Source organism: Stigmatopora argus, chromosome 5 (genome assembly GCF_051989625.1).
Source record: "Stigmatopora argus isolate UIUO_Sarg chromosome 5, RoL_Sarg_1.0, whole genome shotgun sequence".
NCBI classification, from domain to species: domain Eukaryota; kingdom Metazoa; phylum Chordata; class Actinopteri; order Syngnathiformes; family Syngnathidae; genus Stigmatopora; species Stigmatopora argus.
Window position 1 is genome coordinate 1,185,031 of NC_135391.1, and position 19,365 is coordinate 1,204,395.

The 19,365-nt window shown below is 41.4% G+C and overlaps 1 long non-coding RNA gene and 24 other non-coding genes across 26 annotated transcripts in view; all 25 read left to right on the forward strand.

Moving 5' to 3' along the window:
- LOC144074418 (uncharacterized) overlaps positions 1-19,365 on the forward strand; it is a 79,136-nt gene that overhangs the window by 4,915 nt on the left and 54,856 nt on the right. For both annotated transcript variants that reach the window (XR_013300292.1, XR_013300293.1), the window contains exons 4-5: positions 4,463-4,611; positions 18,456-18,631. This is a non-coding gene — a long non-coding RNA (uncharacterized LOC144074418). The remainder of the gene's footprint in view (positions 1-4,462; positions 4,612-18,455; positions 18,632-19,365) is intronic.
- trnak-uuu (transfer RNA lysine (anticodon UUU)) lies at positions 4,948-5,020 on the forward strand. The gene has a single exon. It is a non-coding gene; the product is annotated as a tRNA-Lys (tRNA).
- trnak-uuu (transfer RNA lysine (anticodon UUU)) lies at positions 5,130-5,202 on the forward strand. Its single transcript has one exon. It is a non-coding gene; the product is annotated as a tRNA-Lys (tRNA).
- On the forward strand, positions 5,476-5,548 carry trnak-uuu (transfer RNA lysine (anticodon UUU)). Its single transcript has one exon. It is a non-coding gene; the product is annotated as a tRNA-Lys (tRNA).
- trnak-uuu (transfer RNA lysine (anticodon UUU)) lies at positions 5,657-5,729 on the forward strand. The gene has a single exon. It is a non-coding gene; the product is annotated as a tRNA-Lys (tRNA).
- On the forward strand, positions 6,001-6,073 carry trnak-uuu (transfer RNA lysine (anticodon UUU)). The gene has a single exon. It is a non-coding gene; the product is annotated as a tRNA-Lys (tRNA).
- Positions 6,345-6,417, forward strand: trnak-uuu (transfer RNA lysine (anticodon UUU)). Its single transcript has one exon. It is a non-coding gene; the product is annotated as a tRNA-Lys (tRNA).
- trnak-uuu (transfer RNA lysine (anticodon UUU)) lies at positions 6,526-6,598 on the forward strand. The gene has a single exon. It is a non-coding gene; the product is annotated as a tRNA-Lys (tRNA).
- Positions 6,699-6,771, forward strand: trnak-uuu (transfer RNA lysine (anticodon UUU)). Its single transcript has one exon. It is a non-coding gene; the product is annotated as a tRNA-Lys (tRNA).
- Positions 7,053-7,125, forward strand: trnaq-uug (transfer RNA glutamine (anticodon UUG)). Its single transcript has one exon. It is a non-coding gene; the product is annotated as a tRNA-Gln (tRNA).
- Positions 7,220-7,292, forward strand: trnak-uuu (transfer RNA lysine (anticodon UUU)). The gene has a single exon. It is a non-coding gene; the product is annotated as a tRNA-Lys (tRNA).
- trnak-uuu (transfer RNA lysine (anticodon UUU)) lies at positions 7,566-7,638 on the forward strand. Its single transcript has one exon. It is a non-coding gene; the product is annotated as a tRNA-Lys (tRNA).
- On the forward strand, positions 7,747-7,819 carry trnak-uuu (transfer RNA lysine (anticodon UUU)). The gene has a single exon. It is a non-coding gene; the product is annotated as a tRNA-Lys (tRNA).
- On the forward strand, positions 7,920-7,992 carry trnak-uuu (transfer RNA lysine (anticodon UUU)). The gene has a single exon. It is a non-coding gene; the product is annotated as a tRNA-Lys (tRNA).
- Positions 8,274-8,346, forward strand: trnaq-uug (transfer RNA glutamine (anticodon UUG)). The gene has a single exon. It is a non-coding gene; the product is annotated as a tRNA-Gln (tRNA).
- On the forward strand, positions 8,441-8,513 carry trnak-uuu (transfer RNA lysine (anticodon UUU)). Its single transcript has one exon. It is a non-coding gene; the product is annotated as a tRNA-Lys (tRNA).
- On the forward strand, positions 8,795-8,867 carry trnaq-uug (transfer RNA glutamine (anticodon UUG)). Its single transcript has one exon. It is a non-coding gene; the product is annotated as a tRNA-Gln (tRNA).
- Positions 8,966-9,038, forward strand: trnak-uuu (transfer RNA lysine (anticodon UUU)). The gene has a single exon. It is a non-coding gene; the product is annotated as a tRNA-Lys (tRNA).
- Positions 9,147-9,219, forward strand: trnak-uuu (transfer RNA lysine (anticodon UUU)). Its single transcript has one exon. It is a non-coding gene; the product is annotated as a tRNA-Lys (tRNA).
- Positions 9,321-9,393, forward strand: trnak-uuu (transfer RNA lysine (anticodon UUU)). Its single transcript has one exon. It is a non-coding gene; the product is annotated as a tRNA-Lys (tRNA).
- Positions 9,496-9,568, forward strand: trnak-uuu (transfer RNA lysine (anticodon UUU)). Its single transcript has one exon. It is a non-coding gene; the product is annotated as a tRNA-Lys (tRNA).
- trnak-uuu (transfer RNA lysine (anticodon UUU)) lies at positions 9,669-9,741 on the forward strand. The gene has a single exon. It is a non-coding gene; the product is annotated as a tRNA-Lys (tRNA).
- trnak-uuu (transfer RNA lysine (anticodon UUU)) lies at positions 9,850-9,922 on the forward strand. The gene has a single exon. It is a non-coding gene; the product is annotated as a tRNA-Lys (tRNA).
- On the forward strand, positions 10,202-10,274 carry trnak-uuu (transfer RNA lysine (anticodon UUU)). Its single transcript has one exon. It is a non-coding gene; the product is annotated as a tRNA-Lys (tRNA).
- On the forward strand, positions 10,376-10,448 carry trnak-uuu (transfer RNA lysine (anticodon UUU)). The gene has a single exon. It is a non-coding gene; the product is annotated as a tRNA-Lys (tRNA).

Here is a 19,365-nt window from a genome sequence, read left to right on the forward strand (position 1 = left end):
GTAAAAGGCCTTGAAATGCATTCAAGTAAATGTAACATCTAAAAACCAACATATAACACGCAAACCCTGATCCTAAAAAATAGAGTATAAAGCATGGTGTGTTAAAATGACATATTTCTCAAAAGGTACACGAGTAAAGGTAACGTCTAAAAACCAATGAATAATAACACGCAAACCCTGACCCCTAAAAATAGAGTATAAACTATGGCATAGGACGTTCCTGAAAACGTACTCAAGCAAATGTAACATCTAAATACCAACGAATAATGCGCAAACGCCGACCCACAAAAATAGAGTATAAAGCATGGCCTGGTAAAATGACATATTTCTCAAAAGGTACTCAAGTAAAGATAACATCTAAATACCAACGTATAACCCTGACCCACAAAAATAGAGTAAAGTATGACATAGGACATTCCTTAGAACATATTCCGATAACACATTACGACCCACTTCTGGTTATAAGCTAACATTTCTACAAGGGCCTTGATGAAGTGCAAGCACACAAATCCACTTGCCCGAGGACACCCTGATCCCTCACACTATGATCTGCTGTTTTTTTTTTTTGTTCCATTCCATTGATCATCGTCGGCGCCCGGCTGTCCACTCAGCCATGCGCTGTGTTGTGGCAGCAGCTCGTCTGGCTGTGAAATGTTATCAGCGAGCCCGAGTTTCCCACGGCGAGGATCAATGCTCCGCCACGTAGCGGCTCGCTATAGCCCGTCATGTGCACAATGCTTTGATCGCCTCTTTCATGGAGCTGTCAGCATATCTTGTAAGGGAGAACGTGGGGCAATGCGTGCGGCCGCCGATGAAAAGTAGCACGCGTGTCGGGGGGTTATTGACCCGTGCCGATTGCCGGCCGGCCTTTTCTGATACATCGCTTTCCTCTCAAAAGTCATCATGCAAGTTAAGCCTGAAATTCAATAACAACAGAAGGCGTGAATCTAACGTAATCCGTTACGGGGTGCTCTCAAGTGGGCCGGAATCCCCTGAAAACCGAGAGGAGTAGACTACTCATCGTTGGCAAGTGGTCGTGCGTTATCCTATTGTGAGGACATTTGTGTGCATCATTTTGGGAATATTTTGAAGGGAAGACAAAAGCAAACAACCCTCAATAGGTTGCATCTGAAAGTCAGGGTGGAGGCGGGGCCAATGGAGCCAACCCGGGAGAAGAAAGGTATTAAAATGTTAAACAAAATTAGAATTAAGTTTAGTGTAAGGTTAGATTCAACTTATTTTTGAGTGTCTCTGCATCGTAATTCGAGTTCAATCAAATTTGTTTATGTTATGTTACGAGCGCGTTGCCGTGCAAAAAGTCTCTCTCCGCGAAATCCGTCTAATTTCAGTACTATCAAACAAATTTTAGTACTATTAAACCACTAGTTATTTGTTACTTTGTTAATAAAAGGCAAATTAGAGCAAATAAAAATGTTTTTCCAATCCAATATCCTGCTTTGGGTGTTTTTTCAAAGGGTTGGTACTAATTAATTTGTTTTTAGTTCATATTCTATGGGAAACGTTCATTTGAGTTACGAGTAAATTGACATACGAGCTCAGTCCCGGAACCAATTAAGCTCGTATCTCGAGGTACCACTGTAACTGATATTTATGTACCAATTAAATGATATCTAATCCTACTTTAGCATCCATGTGCAACCAAGATTTTTTGCTGGTGACATGTTGTTTTGGTTCCCGGCCATTGGCTAAGACTGCTCAACCCGCAAAATTGGATCAACAGCATCTTTTCTAAGTAAAAAAATAATATAATAATTTGCTTAGTAGTTTTATTGCAGTCCCTTTTTGACTCGTGCTTGATTTAGCAAATAGTTGCTGGCACGCTAGTGGTCCAGCAAGCTGTTTGGCTGGCCAGCGGCTAACGTTCCTCCGTGCTGCTGCCAAAGCATCAGCACGCATGGCCAACAAAAAGACGTGCCAATTTTCTCTTAAAGAGCTCGGAGAACTCGGCCCCCCGTGCCCCCGAGGCCGCCACCTGTCCCGGCGAAAGCCTGAGCGAGAGGATGGCAACTCGGTGGCATCGGGCCAGAAATAGAAGAATCGGAAACCTGCCCTTTTTGCAGCGTGCCCTAAGGAAAAGGCCCAAAAAATAAAACATCCGTCCGTATACAAGAAATATTTTTATTAAGTAGTGGTGTTAAAGTGGCCGTCAAAGTGAATGACGATGTTCGTGGGCCGAATTAACGTCAATGCCATTTCATGTGGGCCGGACCATTTTAGAGCTAATATTTAGATTTTTTATTTTTTTTATTGTATTAAAAGAAATGGATCAAAAGCCCTAAATAGTCAGTTTTTATAGTTCTAAAACAATGTTTATTTGAGCTTTTTTTCTTAGTAATGGAAAATGTATTTTAATCATCTTTTTCATTTCAAATGGAAACAAAATATTTTTTTAAATTGTGTTCAATATTAAAGTGGAAAACGGAAAATATTTGTATATTTATTTTTAGATTTTACAAAATGCTTTTGAACTAAAAACAAAAGAAAAAAACATTAAAAAATTGCAATGATTGATTTTATAAAGGGGAAAATCAGGAAATGTAATGTACATCTATAATTATTTGAATTTGATCCTAAAACAGTAAGTCGGCACTCATGATTTACTTTCTCGGGCCGCACAAAATGATGCGGCGGGCCAGATTTGGCCCCCGGGCATGCACTTTGACACCAGTGATGTACATCCTCTTCACGTCATTCGCTAAAATAAGCCCAAGGTTCAGTAGTCCACAAAACATTGAACATTGGCTGATTTAAAAAAAATTCCTCCCTCAATTAAAAAAAAAGAATTCATTGCTAATTCATTTTGACATGAAATCCCCAAAATAACGTTAACCGGTTTTCATGAAAACAATGATAAATAAATGATCTCTCTGGTCATATAGAACTTTGTTGTCTCAATTAGCTTACATGAGCTTCATTGTGGTCCAAAAGCAAAACCAATATGGAGGTAAGTCCCCTCAGAGTTCCCAAACCCAAACTCCGCCATGTTTACGTTCCGGCCCCCCGAGTGCCATCTATCGATTTGGCACATGCTTTCACATTTTTCTTCCCACACAAGGCCAGATGTTTGATAAGATAGCATTTGCAAAGGTTGTCAATATAACTCCTGTCCTATCCCCAATGTCAACATTAAAGTATCCCACAGAGACCCCCGTTTTTTTCCCAAGCATTGACTATTTCAAGGTTGTGCTACAAAGAATAAATTATCGGTTTTCCTCCGCGGTACTTGATGCATGTTGCCATGAATGTAAAGTGCTTTAAAAAAAATCATATATCAGGTCATCTTTCTTCTAGTGAAATTACTGCCAGTGACAATTATCCGTTTTTTTCTCCATCATTTTATGTACCGTATTTTCTCTAATTAGCTGCCTCCAGTTTTAAGCTGCACCCTTAAAATTTGCATTAAAATCTTTGAATTTTACAATTTCTCGCATATAAGCCGCCCCCTGATTCACAATTTTCACCTTCATATTCATGGTTTTAATAGGGAGTACAAATGTGTTACTTTGAAGGGAAAATCTTAAGATTAAGAATCATCGCACGTGGTATTTCTGAGATATTATATGAATCGAAAGTGGACAAATTAAAAAAGGAAGTCAGGTGAGCAGTACAACCAGGAAGTAGTCTGGTTTGTCATCCCTAGATAAGATGGCGGCGCCCTGAGCAAGCCATGGCAGGATCAGGCAATTATTTTTTTTCACGTTTTATGCGAGATGCGGTTAATTTTTTTTTTCTTGAATTTCATTCGTAGACGTCAGAATAAATATTGTTAAATGTTTTATCTGTTTATCTTTTCTCCATTTTGAAATAAATTACCATATCGGCCGTTTTGTCTTGCGTTATGGCGTTTCATGCCTGTCAAATCTAATTTGTGCGCATATAAGCTGCACCCACGATTCAGTCATAAAAAAATTTTGCGGCAAATATGGCGCAAATGCAAGAAAATACGGTACTGCCTTTTAAGAAATGGAATTTTATTTAAAAATATGATGACTTTTGATCTCATAATAGAGGCATCGTACCGATTCCTGGCACAGATTTGACATTGATTCTGTTTTCAAAGTGTCTGCTCAGAATCGTGAACAAGTACTCCCTCCCCTTTTCCCTTGGACAACTTAAATCATTCTCCACCTGTCTGTGTTTCATCTCTGTTTGACACAATCACGATATTTTACCTCGTGACTCCCTTGAGGACTGTTCCATGTGTAAGATTTTGCATTTCCGCAGTGGTCTGTTCAAACAGTGCCTTCAACTTTTCCCTGGAGGAAACAGGAAATGACAAAATTGCGTTGTCGGATGGAGGACACGGAAAGAAAGGGTTGTCCAGGGACTCGGAACTCTACGTATAATTTAGTCATTGTATAAGAAGAGATATCCATTTTTTGTCAGCTGCTGTGATGGAAATATTGGAGTGGAATAATGACATAAATCTTTCTCTCATCAGGGGAGAAAAGGCTGGATTCTGGATGGAATATTGACATTTGATCACCGATAAAGAATTCAGAAAACATCCAGCAACTTTTCGACGTGTGCTCAAATCATTTTTCAATCTACCACTGCATAGAGGTCTCCTGGAAAATCATTTGAATGCAAGTGAGTCCTCATGCTATTTCTATTTCTGAATTTGCCTTGGTTAGACTGATTTGGTACTCCATTAACTCTGCCACATCTTTATTAGATTAGTGTCAATGTTGTATTATCAACCTGAAATCATTTACCATGACATAGTCAATTCTGGACTAATACCGATGTGAAGTATAGACAAGTCAATGTATGAACAATTAGTTAGTCTATAAATTGATGTGTGTCACATTACATCTGAAAAGGATTAATTGACCCTGTGTAGAGGGGTGCTTTTATGGAAATTAAAAACCTGGTGTTTGGGGCACTTTCAAACTTTGGAAAAAGACAGGAATGTCTCTTAGAAGGGCCTGGGTAGCTCAGATGGTAGAGCATCAGACTTTTAATCTGAGGGTCCAGGGTTCAAGTCCCTGTTCAGGCGTGTCCTTGTCCTTTTCAAAATCGGTCTACTTGGTCAGACTGGAATTTGATGAAGTGTTTGGGGCACTTTGAAACTTTTGGAAAAAAAGGCAGACATCTCTCCTGGTAGGGCCTGGATAGCTCAGATGGTAGAGCATCAGACTTTTAATCTGATGGTCCAGGGTTCAAGTCCCTGTTCAGGCGTGACCTTGTCCTGTTAAATATCAGTCTGACTGGAATTTGATGAAGTGTTTGGGGCACTTTGAAACTTTGGGGAAAAAGGCACAAATGTCCTGTGGGCAGGGCCTGGATAGCTCAGATGGTAGATTATCAGACTTTTAATCTGAGGGTCCAGGGTTCAAAACCCTGTTCAGGTGTGACCTTGTCCTTTTCAACATCAGTCTGACTGGAATTTAATGAAATGTCCTGGGCACTTTGAAACTTTTTGGAAAAAAGGCAGAAATGGCTCCTGGTAGGGCCTGGATAGCTCAGATGGTAGAGCATCAGACTTTTAATCTGAGGGTCCAGGGTTCAAGTCCCTGTTCAGGCGTGTCCTTGTCCTTTTCAAAATCGGTCTACTTGGTCAGACAGGAATTTGATGAAGTGTTTGGGGCACTTTGAAACTTTTGGAAAAAAGGCAGAAATTTCTCCTTGTGGGGCCTGGATAGCTCAGATGGTAGAGCATCAGACTTTTAATCTGAGGCTCCAGGGTTCAAGTCCCTGTTCAGGTGTGACCTTGTCCTTTTCAACATCAGTCTGACTGAAATTTATAAAGTGTCCTGGGCACTTTCAAACTTTGGAAAAAAAGGCAGAAATGTTACCTGGTAGGGCCTGCATAGCTCAGATGGTAGAGCATCAGACTTTTAATCTGAGGGTCCGGGGTTCAAGTCCCTGTTCAGGTGTGACCTTGTCCTTTTCAACATCAGTCTGACTGGAATTTGATGAAGTGTTTGGGGCACTTTGAAACTTTTTGGAAAAAAGGCAGAAATGGCTCCTGGTAGGGCCTGGATAGCTCAGATGGTAGAGCATCAGACTTTTAATCTGAGGGTCCAGGGTTCAAGTCCCTGTTCAGGTGTGACCTTGTCCTTTTCAACATCAGTCTGACTGGAATTTATAAAGTGTCCTGGGCACTTTCAAACTTTGGAAAACAAGGCAGAAATGTTCCCTGGTAGGGCCTGCATAGCTCAGATGGTAGAGCACCAGACTTTTAATCTGAGGGTCCGGGGTTCAAGTCCCTGTTCAGGTGTGACCTTGTCCTTTTCAACATCAGTCTGACTGGAATTTGATGAAGTGTGTGGGGCACTTTGAAACATTTTGGAAAAAAGGCAGAAATGGCTCCTGGTAGGGCCTGGATAGCTCAGATGGTAGAGCATCAGACTTTTAATCTGAGGGTCCAGGGTTCAAGTCCCTGTTCAGGCGTGTCCTTGTCCTTTTCAAAATTGGTCTACTTGGTCAGGCTCGAATTTGATGAAGTGTTTGGGGCACTTTGAAACTTTTGGAAAAAAGGCAGACATGTCTCCTGGTAGGGCTTGGGTAGCTCAGATGGTAGAGCATCAGACTTTTAATCTGAGGGTCCAGGGTTCAAGTCCCTGTTCAGGCGTGACCTTGTCCTTTTCAACATCAGTCTGACTGGAATTTAATCAAGTGTCCTGGGCACTTTCAAACTTTGGTAAAAAAAGGCAGAAATGTCTCTTGGTAGGGCCTGGATAGCTCAGATGGTAGAGCATCAGACTTTTAATCTGAGGGTCCAGGGTTCAAGTCCCTGTTCAGGTGTGTCCTTGTCCTTTTCAACATCAGTCTGACTGGAATTGGATGAAGTGTTTGGGGCACTTTGAAACTTTTTGGAAAAAAGGCAGAAATGGCTCCTGGTAGGTCCTGGATAGCTCAGATGGTAGAGCATCAGACTTTTAATCTAAGGGTCCAGGGTTCAAGTCCCTGTTCAGGTGCGTCCTTGTCCTTTTCAAAATCGGTCTACTTGGTCAGACTGGAATTTGATGAAGTGTTTGGGGCACTTTGAAACTTTTGGAAAAAAGGCAGACATGTGTCCTGGTAGGGCCTGGATAGCTCAGATGGTAGAGCATCAGACTTTGAATCTGAGGGTCCAGGGTTCAAGTCCCTGTTCAGGCTTGTCCTATTCATACTTGGTCAGACTGGAATTTGATGAAGTGTTTGGGGCACTTTGAAACTTTTGGAAAAAAAGGCAGACATGTCTCCTGGTAGGGCCTGGATAGCTCAGATGGTAGAGCATCAGACTTTTAATCTGAGGGTCCAGGGTTCAAGTCCCTGTTCAGGTGTGACCTTGTCCTTTTCAACATCAGTCTGACTTGAATTTGATGAAGTGTTTGGGGCACTTTGAAACTTTTTGGAAAAAAGGCAGAAATGGCTCCTGGTAGCTCCTGGATAGCTCAGATGGTAGAGCATCAGACTTTTAATCTAAGGGTCCAGGGTTCAAGTCCCTGTTCAGGTGCGTCCTTGTCCTTTTCAACATCAGTCTGACTGGAATTTGATGAAGTGTGTGGGGCACTTTGAAACATTTTGGAAAAAAGGCAGAAATGGCTCCTGGTAGGGCCTGGATAGCTCAGATGGTAGAGCATCAGACTTTTAATCTGAGGGTCCAGGGTTCAAGTCCCTGTTCAGGCGTGTCCTTGTCCTTTTCAAAATTGGTCTACTTGGTCAGGCTCGAATTTGATGAAGTGTTTGGGGCACTTTGAAACTTTTGGAAAAAAGGCAGACATGTGTCCTGGTAGGGCTTGGGTAGCTCAGATGGTAGAGCATCAGACTTTTAATCTGAGGGTCCAGGGTTCAAGTCCCTGTTCAGGCGTGACCTTGTCCTTTTCAACATCAGTCTGACTGGAATTTAATCAAGTGTCCTGGGCACTTTCAAACTTTGGTAAAAAAAGGCAGAAATGTCTCTTGGTAGGGCCTGGATAGCTCAGATGGTAGAGCATCAGACTTTTAATCTGAGGGTCCAGGGTTCAAGTCCCTGTTCAGGTGTGTCCTTGTCCTTTTCAACATCAGTCTGACTGGAATTGGATGAAGTGTTTGGGGCACTTTGAAACTTTTTGGAAAAAAGGCAGAAATGGCTCCTGGTAGGTCCTGGATAGCTCAGATGGTAGAGCATCAGACTTTTAATCTAAGGGTCCAGGGTTCAAGTCCCTGTTCAGGTGCGTCCTTGTCCTTTTCAAAATCGGTCTACTTGGTCAGACTGGAATTTGATGAAGTGTTTGGGGCACTTTGAAACTTTTGGAAAAAAGGCAGACATGTCTCCTGGTAGGGCCTGGATAGCTCAGATGGTAGAGCATCAGACTTTGAATCTGAGGGTCCAGGGTTCAAGTCCCTGTTCAGGCTTGTCCTATTCATACTTGGTCAGACTGGAATTTGATGAAGTGTTTGGGGCACTTTGAAACTTTTGGAAAAAAAGGCAGACATGTCTCCTGGTAGGGCCTGGATAGCTCAGATGGTAGAGCATCAGACTTTTAATCTGAGGGTCCAGGGTTCAAGTCCCTGTTCAGGTGTGACCTTGTCCTTTTCAACATCAGTCTGACTTGAATTTGATGAAGTGTTTGGGGCACTTTGAAACTTTTTGGAAAAAAGGCAGAAATGGCTCCTGGTAGGTCCTGGATAGCTCAGATGGTAGAGCATCAGACTTTTAATCTAAGGGTCCAGGGTTCAAGTCCCTGTTCAGGTGCGTCCTTGTCCTTTTCAAAATCGGTCTACTTGGTCAGACTGGAATTTGATGAAGTGTTTGGGGCACTTTGAAACTTTTGGAAAAAAGGCAGACATGTCTCCTGGTAGGGCCTGGATAGCTCAGATGCTAGAGCATCAGACTTTGAATCTGAGGGTCCAGGGTTCAAGTCCCTGTTCAGGCATGACCTTGTCCTTTTCAACATCAGTCTGACTGGAATTTATAAAGTGTCCTGGGCACTTTCAAACTTTGGAAAAAAAGGCAGAAATGTTCCCTGGTAGGGCCTGCATAGCTCAGATGGTAGAGCATCAGATTTTTAATCTGAGGGTCCAGGGTTCAAGTCCCTGTTCAGGCGCGTCCTTGTCCTTTTCAAAATCGGTCTACTTGGTCAGGCTGGAATTTGATGAAGTGTTTGGGGCACTTTGAAACTTTTGGAAAAAAGGCAGACATGTCTCCTGGTAGGGCCTGGATAGCTCAGATGGTAGAGCATCAGACTTTTAATCTGAGGGTCCAGGGTTCAAGTCCCTGTTCAGGTGTGACCTTGTCCTTTTCAACATCAGTCTGACTGGAATTTAATCAAGTGTCCTGGGCACTTTCAAACTTTGGTAAAAAAAAGGCAGAAATGTCTCTTGGTACGGCCTGGATAGCTCAGATGGTAGAGCATCAGACTTTTAATCTGAGGGTCCAGGGTTCAAGTCCCTGTTCAGGTGTGACCTTGTCATTTTCAACATCAGTCTGACTGGAATTTAATCAAGTGTCCTGGGCACTTTCAAACTTTGGTAAAAAAAAAGGCAGAAATGTCTCTTGGTAGGGCCTGGATAGCTCAGATGGTAGAGCATCAGACTTTTAATCTGAGGGTCCAGGGTTCAAGTCCCTGTTCAGGTGTGTCCTTGTCCTTTTCAACATCAGTCTGACTGGAATTTGATGAAGTGTTTGGGGCACTTTGAAACATTTTGGAAAAAAGGCAGAAATGGCTCCTGGTAGGGCCTGGATAGCTCAGATGGTAGAGCATCAGACTTTTAATCTGAGGGTCCAGGGTTCAAGTCCCTGTTCAGGCGCGTCCTTGTCCTTTTCAAAATCGGTCTACTTGGTCAGGCTGGAATTTGATGAAGTGTTTGGGGCACTTTGAAACTTTTGGAAAAAAGGCAGACATGTCTCCTGGTAGGGCCTGGATAGCTCAGATGGTAGAGCATCAGACTTTTAATCTGAGGGACCAGGGTTCAAGTCCCTGTTCAGGTGTGACCTTGTCCTTTTCAACATCAGTCTGACTGGAATTTAATCAAGTGTCCTGGGCACTTTCAAACTTTGGTAAAAAAAAAAAAAGGCAGAAATGTCTCTTGGTAGGGCCTGGATAGCTCAGATGGTAGCGCATCAGACTTTTAATCTGAGGGTCCAGGGTTCAAGTCCCTGTTCAGGTGTGTCCTTGTCCTTTTCAACATCAGTCTGACTGGAATTTGATGAAGTGTTTGGGGCACTTTGAAACTTTTTGGAAAAAAAGCAGAAATGGCTCTTGGTAGGGCCTGGATAGCTCAGATGGTAGAGCATCAGACTTTTAATCTGAGGGTCCAGGGTTCAAGTCCCTGTTCAGGTGTGACCTTGTCCTTTTCAACATCAGTCTGACTGGAATTTAATCAAGTGTCCTGGGCACTTTCAAACTTTGGTAAAAAAAAGGCAGAAATGTCTCTTGGTAGGGCCTGGATAGCTCAGATGGTAGAGCATCAGACTTTTAATCTGAGGGTCCAGGGTTCAAGTCCCTGTTCAGGTGTGTCCTTGTCCTTTTCAACATCAGTCTGACTGGAATTTAATGAAGTGTCCTGGTCACTTTCAAACTTTGGGAAAAAAGGCAGAAATGGCTTGTGGTAGGGCCTGGATAGCTCAGATGGCAGAGCATCAGACTTTTAATCTGAGGGTCCAGGTTTAAAGACCCTGTTCAGGCGTGACCTTGTCCTTTTCAACATCAGTCTGACTGGAATTTAATGAAGTGTCCTGGGCACTTTCAAACTTTGGGGAAAAAAGGCAGAAATGTCTCCTGGTAGGATCTGGATAGCTCAGATGGTAGAGCATCTGACATTTAATCTGAGGGTTCAGGGTTCAAGACCCTGTTCAAGTGTGACCTTGTCCTGTTCAAAATCTGTCTTCCTGGTCACACTGGAAAATGGTGGTTTTGGGCCAATTGTAAACTGTGGAAGTCAGACAGAAAATAGAACTTTGGAACTTCACTTGCTGATAGCAATATCTGCCAGAACTTTTTAAACTTTTAGGATAAGAACACCCCCTAACCCAGGAGTCTCCAAACTCTTCCAGAAAGCGCTGCAGTGGGTGCATGCTTTTGTCCCAACCTCTAAATAGGAAACCTTTCCACCAATCCCGTATCCTCAAAGTGCAATCAGTGGATTTCAATCAGGTGCTTCTCGTTTCAGCAGAAACTCATTGTTTCAAATGTTTCTGTTGGATCGGTTGGAACAAAAACCTGCACCCACCGCAGCCCTCGAGGACCACTTTGCCCAAAGGTATAGTTTTACATACTAACATGATATAAATAAATGAATAAAATGACTCATTTGAGCGCAAATATTTGCTGATCGGCGTGTCTGTCGGAGCTCTCACATTTCATATTTGGATAAAGCTAGCGCTCCGCGAGAGTTGTCATTGTCCTGCCCGCCGACAGAAGAAGAGAATGGGGAGCCGTGTCGATACGGAGCTTGAGTTTGGCTTTGACAAAGTCAAACAACAGCTTCCACTTATCGCACCAAACAAGATGTTCTGGGTGCCTGAAAAGCATTAAGCTCCACCATTCATGCTTGAAGTTCATTCTCTGACACTTTGGTGGAATTTGCCCAGCCACGGGATTTGCCACACATTTCAAAAGACTGCCGTCGGCGACACGCGTCCACGGAAACGCCTGATCAAAAACTACTCGTCTTTTGAGAAAAGTCGCCAGCAAATGCCACTGAAAAAAAATCCTCGCTGGGCATATTAGTCCGTTATTAGCGCTTGAGAGGAGGCCGAACGCCGCAACGCTCTCTCCGTGAAATGAGTCGAATCGGAATGTGACTGAGTGGCGTCCCCGGAGCATCACCACTAATCAGGGAAGGCTTCGCTTTTACCTGCCGTTTTCCCTTTTGGGAGTAAAATAACCTTCGCCTTGGAGTGACGGAGCGTTAAAATGCTGCGTTTTGTAAAATGTCATGGACTTCTAATGACTCAAAACTAATAGACTACTGAATCAAAGGTAGAAATGTTAGATTTTCTTGACGATTGAGCAATGCGGTGATGGCGGATGAGCGGTTAGCATGTCGGCCTCACAGCTCCGGGGTTATGGGTTTAAATCTAGGTCGGTCCACCTGTGTGGAGTTTGTTCTCTGTGTGGGTTTTCTCCGGGTACTCGGCTTTCCTCCCATGTTCCAAAAAGAAGACAGAATTACAACAAGCAAATAGTTGCGTGCACGGTAGAAACTTTGGACAACTTAGGAAATGAAGGAGCTACTAATCAAGTGGAGTGTTTACATAACGAATCCGCTGGCTCTTTTCCAACAAGAGCAACGACAAGGACAAGAGCTGCCGAGAATGACTGGATAATTATGCCAACAGCTCGCTGGCTTCAAATTCCTTCTTCTAGTCCGGTGGCGGCGGCGGCGGCGATGGCACATTGCCGCCTTCGCAGGTCAGCACGGGAACAAGGCCAGGTCACGCTCGGCTGCCCGAGACTTTTATTCGGAGGGAGTGAAACCAACTGTCAGTGACAAGATTGTTCCGTGTAGCATGTGTCGCGCACATTCTACACAGAAAACAGATGGCGGAACCAACCCCCCCTGCTTCATATTGTTAATAAAATCATTTTTAAAACATTCTTTTTGTTTGATTGTTTGTCTTTCTTTGCACTGACTTCAAACCGTTAATATTGGGCCCAAAAAATAATTGCGATGCTACAGACCTTCCGTCGGCAAAAGTCTGAGCCTGTGAAAACAAAAGACTTCTATTTCAAGCAACATCAAATATAGGTAACAAAAGCAGAACGTAAGCAGAAACCACTCTTGCTACTAATACTCGGCACTTAAGAAAATAAATGTAATAATAGGTTTCACGATTTTTCAATTGTCACTGCCAGGCTTGGTCTACATCAGGGGTGTCAGACTCGGGTTGGTTTGCGGGCCGCGTTAACGTCAACTCGATTTCATGTGGGCCGGACCATTTTAGATATAATATTTAGATTATAAAAATGATTTTTGAACTAAAAACAGAAAAAATGGATTCAAAAATGACAATTATTGATTGAAAAGGGGGAAATCAGGAAATCTAATATACATCAATACTCTTCATTTTAATTTGATCCTAAAACAGAAAGTCGGCACTCATCATTTACTTTCCCGGGCCACACAAAATGATGCGGCGGGCCAGATTTGGCCCCCGGGCTGCCACTTTGACTACTGTGGTCTACATTAACCGCGATATTCGAAGGATTACCGTACATCACGGCTCTTCTCTTAAAGGTGAAGATGTCGTTAACTTTGGAGAAGGTTTCAAAATGACTCCTAACAAACCTATCGCTAACTTGAAAGATCTGCTGATAAGAAAGTCTGAAGACCAAATTTGAACGTAAGAAGAAGACATTTCTTGGTGTCTTTCTGCTTCCTGTTCCTGCCCGACAGGAGCTTTTGCTCATTTCTTTCTGGCCCGCCAATTATTTATGAAGCTCCATTCATAATGCATCCCGAAAGTGACAGTCGGATTCCCGCCGAGAGGGGGATACGTTGCTTTTACGGTTCACGTTCACCGGGTAGAAGATCCCGCGTTGACGGGATGGCGGAAGAGTTGAAGCTACTCTATAAATGCGCCTATTAGCGGCGATTAAGCCATTCGTTGGATAACTTGCGTGGACTTATTGTTTAACAGGCGCCCAGGAAAAAAACACGATGTGATGAAATGTTACTCGTATTATAAATGGATAGGCTTTAAAATATAAATCAAAGGCCCATTATGCGAGAATTTGTAGCACGCTTTGAGATTTATTTATTTTTTTCTTTGGATATCTTTTGTTATTGTGTCGCTGTCAGGAGAATAAACACTTTACATGAGATAGTCATTTTAAAAATACATCTTTGACAATTCAGTCGGTGGAATTTTTACAAGCAATAAAATATTCATGCTTTTTTCTTCTCTTTCTCAAAAAGTCTTGTTTTGGGAAAAAGTTCTAGGCAGGCAGCTTCTGTAGACTGAGGCATTGTGGGAGATGTTGGTTGGTTAGCATGACAGCGGCTAACGCGAGTCGGATACAGATTTTTTTCGAGTAAAATCCGCAATGTATCAATACATTGTAATTGTCCAAATGAGTTTGTTTGATTTATTTAATAAGGGACAGCACATATTAATAAATATATCTATAATCATGTTAATGAATATAAATATGTAAATATGTAAGCTTGTAGCCGAGGGCTAATTTCCATCTCTAGTCCCTTGTGTAGGGTGAAGATAAATGATGGCATATTCTAGATATACACAGCAGTTTTAGACAGCGTTGTGATGGCTATTTTGTTGGTCTAATAGCCAGGCTTTAAGATGATTGGCCAAGAGGTTCTGACATGGGAGTTCACATATGCTAATTGCTATCTATGTGATAGGTTTATTATTAATACACTTTAATCAAACAGGGAGACATCTTTAACATACACTGGCTGCAACTTGCAAGGAAAATCACTCCCGATTCGTCTTCATCCAGGATGATTCTGAAAAACGGCATCCTCTGTCCATTTAGTCGCGCCATACTCAAAACATTTAATGTAATCTGATTCAAACAATTGCATAAGATAACCGAATAACACCATTAAGGTCAAAAAACAACTGCCACAACAATCTCATATTGGATCGAAACCAAAAACATCTGCGTAAGATTTTGCACAAGTAAGCATACAATGTGACCCGAGCGGATCGGAAACCAAAACAACTGCGTAAAAATTTGCACGAATAAGCATATAATTTCTTTATAAGGTAAACAGAGCGACTGTATTTTTAAACAATAATGCAATTATCGCCATCTGCCGGAATCCAAGTCAAAGCAATTTAAGAGTCCCTTGTAGATCTTCATTGCCAACTCAGATCAACAGTCTCGGCCTGGAACAAGGTGTCCTGTTCAGTCAATAGTCCTGAAAACAATTCACTGGCCTCGAAAGCAGCTGTGGGGAAAGTGTCCTTGTGCTTACTTGGTCCCGACATAAAGCACAAATTAATTTATAGCTTCATTACCTATTAAAATGCAATAATGAACTTATAGAAACATCCCAGAAAAAACCCAACACTATGTATGTGCTTTGGCTAATTTAGCACTGTTTTTGAAGGGAACTACACAGTCACCTCTAGAGCCAGCCCTTGTTGATGTCTTGGAATTTTTTGTACAAAATCTTGCGGTAGAGGCGGAGCTAGATTTTTTTCAAACTAAGTTGGCATTTCCATTTTTAATCAGTATTGTTCCCGTTCAGGCGATTTTGTTTATTTTTTTCATATCTGACTGGTGGTGTGTTTTTGGCTTTCTCTCCAGTGGTTTCAATTGTTTTGCAGGTCGATGACCAACAAATGTTTATGTTTGGACAAACGTTTATCGATACGGTCACGACTTTCCCTGGAGTGAATACGCCTAAAGCATTTTCGTTAAAAAGCTGGCAGGGACGTCCACCTATGAGCTGCTAAAGAGTGATAAACAGACGTCTCATTGGGGACGTGAAAAGGTCGGTGGGAGTAATCGAGGGCATATATATTCCCCTTTTCAGGATTCAGGGACATGGCCTTAAATCCTGCCCAGAATCTTCTTTTTTAAGCCTTGCGTAACTATGAACCTGTCAGAGGTGAGATTATACACGGTAATAATCACTGATGTCGTAATGTTGAGCACCCCGCCTGCCACGATAGCGTGTTAGCCATTTTTAAAACTTCTCATTCGACTTAACGAGTGGAAATGAATTCAAATCACCAGCAATTACGAGCAAGCCATCGAATCCATTTCCCTTGTAAATTCTGGCATTGAGTCATTACGTTTCAACTGCCAATGGCAATGGCAGCCAAGGAATAAATAGTAGAATTTAACACGGTGGTAAAGTGGTAAGCGGGTCCGCCTCGCAGTTCTGGGGGCATGGGTTCGATCCCAGGTCGGTCCTCCGGTGTGGAGTTTGCATGTTCTGGTGTGGGTTTTCTCGGGATAATGTGCATGCTAGGGTAGCTGGTTGAACACTCTAAATTGCCTAACTCTAGCTATGATTGGTTGTCCTTTGTGTCCTCGTGCCCTGCAATTGGGTGAAAAACCGATACACTGTGTCCCCCGCCTGGGGCCTGTAGTCAGCTGGGATAGGCTCCAGCACCCCCCGCGACGCTTGTGAGGATAAGCACTTCAGAAAATGAATGAATGTTACAAACCAGATCTTTTTACATGATTCTGTCCCTCTGAAAATGACATAATGCGGCCAAATTTACAACGACATAGTCTCTCGTCTTGAAACTTTTGGTTAGCGATAGCGTACGTATACCGCATGTGTCAAAGTGGCGGCCCGGGGGCCAAATCTGGCCCGCCGCATCATTTTGTGTGGCCCGGGAAAGTAAATCATGAGTGCCGACTTTCTGTTTTAGGATCAAATTCAAATGAAGAGTATAGATGTATATTAAATTTCCTGATTTTCCCCCTTTTAAATCAATCATTGTAATTTTTTAATCCATTTTATCTGTTTTTAGATCAAAAATCATTTTGTAAAATATAAAAATATATTAAAGCTAAAATAAACATTGTTTTAGATCTATAAAAAAATGAATATTCAGGGCTTTTAATCCAGTTCTTTTAATTCATTTATTAAAAAAAAATCTAAACATATCTAAAATGGTCCGGCCCACGTGAAATCAAGTTGACGTTAAAGCGGCCGAGTCTGACACCCTTGGTATACCGCATATGAATATTTTTTAGCATGAAGGAACTGACACCAAGTTCATTCTCCCGCTGTAAGACCTCAAAAAGCCTGGAGCCCATCGATGGTAATCCTCCAACGTGGACGGCTTCACAATATACGCGTTTTGATATTTTAGTCACAACAAGTGGCGAAAATGTGACACCAGCCACGCACCGTTATTATCCGCGCTACGCGACGTGCCCATTTCTTTCCCGCGGGGAGTAAATGCGTCAGGACAAAAAGTATTTTCTTTCAGAGTGGAGTGTGGGGGGAGACGTTTAGATATTTCAAAGTTGTGGCGGAGAAGGAAAGCGACAGTTTAATGCATTGGTCGCTCAATACGGCTTGACATTGCAATCCCCTTGCGGAGAGTCTTACATTCATTTCGCAAACCAAAAGTAGAGCGCAGACAGAACAAATGCGCTTTGATTGGCGACATCTAGCTTTAAAATATGACCCAAAGTATGCCTATTTAAATAAACAGCAACGCGTCTAATATACCTCCCCCCCAAAAAGAGTTATACATTATAATTTGCTATAACAAATGCTAAAAAAAGTGAGAAAATCCAAGTTGAAGACGGGACAAAACCTTTTATAATCAATTTGACTTGACTTTATCGGACTGCCATTTTATTCAAAAGTATTGCTGAGGTTTTCTAAAACTGCTTTCAGTTTTTAAGAATAACTGGTAAAATCTACTTTGCTTGTCCGTGCTTGGTTTTTAGTTATTTTAGTGAGGTTGTTACCATTTTAGCACAAAAGACTCGAGGTTAACCGTATTGTCAAAGTGAAAAATTCACTGCCCTGAGTAGTAGTTTATTTTCTATTCATGTCAACAAAGCACTCTGACAGTCAAGGAGAGAAAGTCAATTTTCAGGCCCACATCGTATTTTTCACCCACAGAATAAACGATACATTCTTGACGGCAGTATTCAAAAATTCAATGATCAGGACTTACACAAACTTATCCTATTAAAAGTACAAAAATATCATTTGTGTGAATCAGAGCTCTTAAAAAGCGCTGACCTAACGGGATCCGGCGGAGGCCTCGTGACTCAATGGAAAAGGATTTGACTTGTTGTGTTTATCGTGCAGTGCGTCGTAACACAAAATTGGACGTGTCTTTGGACATTTCGTCAACGGACAATTCGTCGCCAGACAGTGTCGAACAGACATTTCGTCGCCAGACAGTTTGTCGAACAGACATATCGTCGCCGGACGATATGTCGAATGGATATTTAGTCGATGACTCACTCAGTTAATTGAGTCATTGTCTCAGTACAGTTCGGGGTTCCGTAGTTTGTTTCTTATAGTCTAAACTTTGAGACTATTAGTATATTAATTGTAATTTCTTGTAAACTGTGTGTGTATGTGTGTATGTATATATATATGTATATATATACATACATAGATATATATATATACATATATATACACATGTGTATATATGTGTGTGTATATATGTGTATATGTGTATATATATATATATATATATATATGTGTATATATGTATATGTATCTATCTGTATATATATTTATATATATATATATATATATATATATATATGTGTGTGTGTATATATGTATATATATATATATGTGTGTGTATATATGTATATGTATCTATCTGTATATATATTTATATATATATATATATATATGTGTGTGTATATATATATATATGTATATGTGTGTGTATATATGTATATGTATCTATCTATGTATATATATTTATATATATGTGTGTATGTGTATATATGTATGTATATATGTGTATATGTGTGTATACATGTGTATATAAGCAATTCCGAGTACTATAATTCAGAACTGCACATTGAATTTTCCCTTAGAAGCAACTGGATCTCTTCCCACAAAAGAAAGTCTTAGCAGAATGCTTAGAAGACAAAGGAAATTTGCCAAAGGAAAAGCGGAGGAAATAAGTCCCAAAGACAGGTTCAAACTGGAGGCCGAAGCACCGCCACTGAGAGAAAAAGGGAAGCACGAACAACAACGGACCTACTGAATGGTAGGTGTCTTACTTTTCTAACCCTCGACTCCACAAGAAAACATGGTTTTTCTAATTTTTTCTACACCCCGGTGTCCAGATTTTTCAAAGTAAGGGTTAAAGAAAGCCAGTATCGCTGACGTAAGAGAACAGGGATCGACGTTTTACGGTTTTCCGTTGTCGGGCTCGCATCTCATTTTGTGTGCAATTCCCCAAATGCTTGTTGTGGCGCCAGTTCATTTCCTTAATGAGCTTCACAATGACTAATTCTGACGCTCATTAGGGGAAGCGTTCTCAAAATTAACTCTTAAACGATAATCCCATCAGGTCATTAAATGAGACGTTACATGGCGGCGCGTATTGCCACTGTTTTTCTCTTAAGTGGAAAATTGACGCCGCTTAATAAGCGCAAAGAATCTTAGAAATCACAATCCAACGGCTAATGAGATTTCACTTTGGGGGGGAATTATATTTAAAACGTTTTATAAACATTATCAAAGCACGACATGGTAATCGGGTCCAGTAAAAACCAAATCTTAATGTTTAACTAGACTTGGACTTGATAGCAGTTTTCGATGAGAAAAGCTTCAAAAACATTCTGGATATTTTTAATACAAATTATCCAGCAAACATGCGATTAAAATTAATGAACAATAAATTCCTCACAATTAACGTAACACTGTTTAATTTACTGCTCATTTAATTTGAGACTGTCATCGTAAAACCTGATTTGTGGTTATATCATTTTTCTTGGG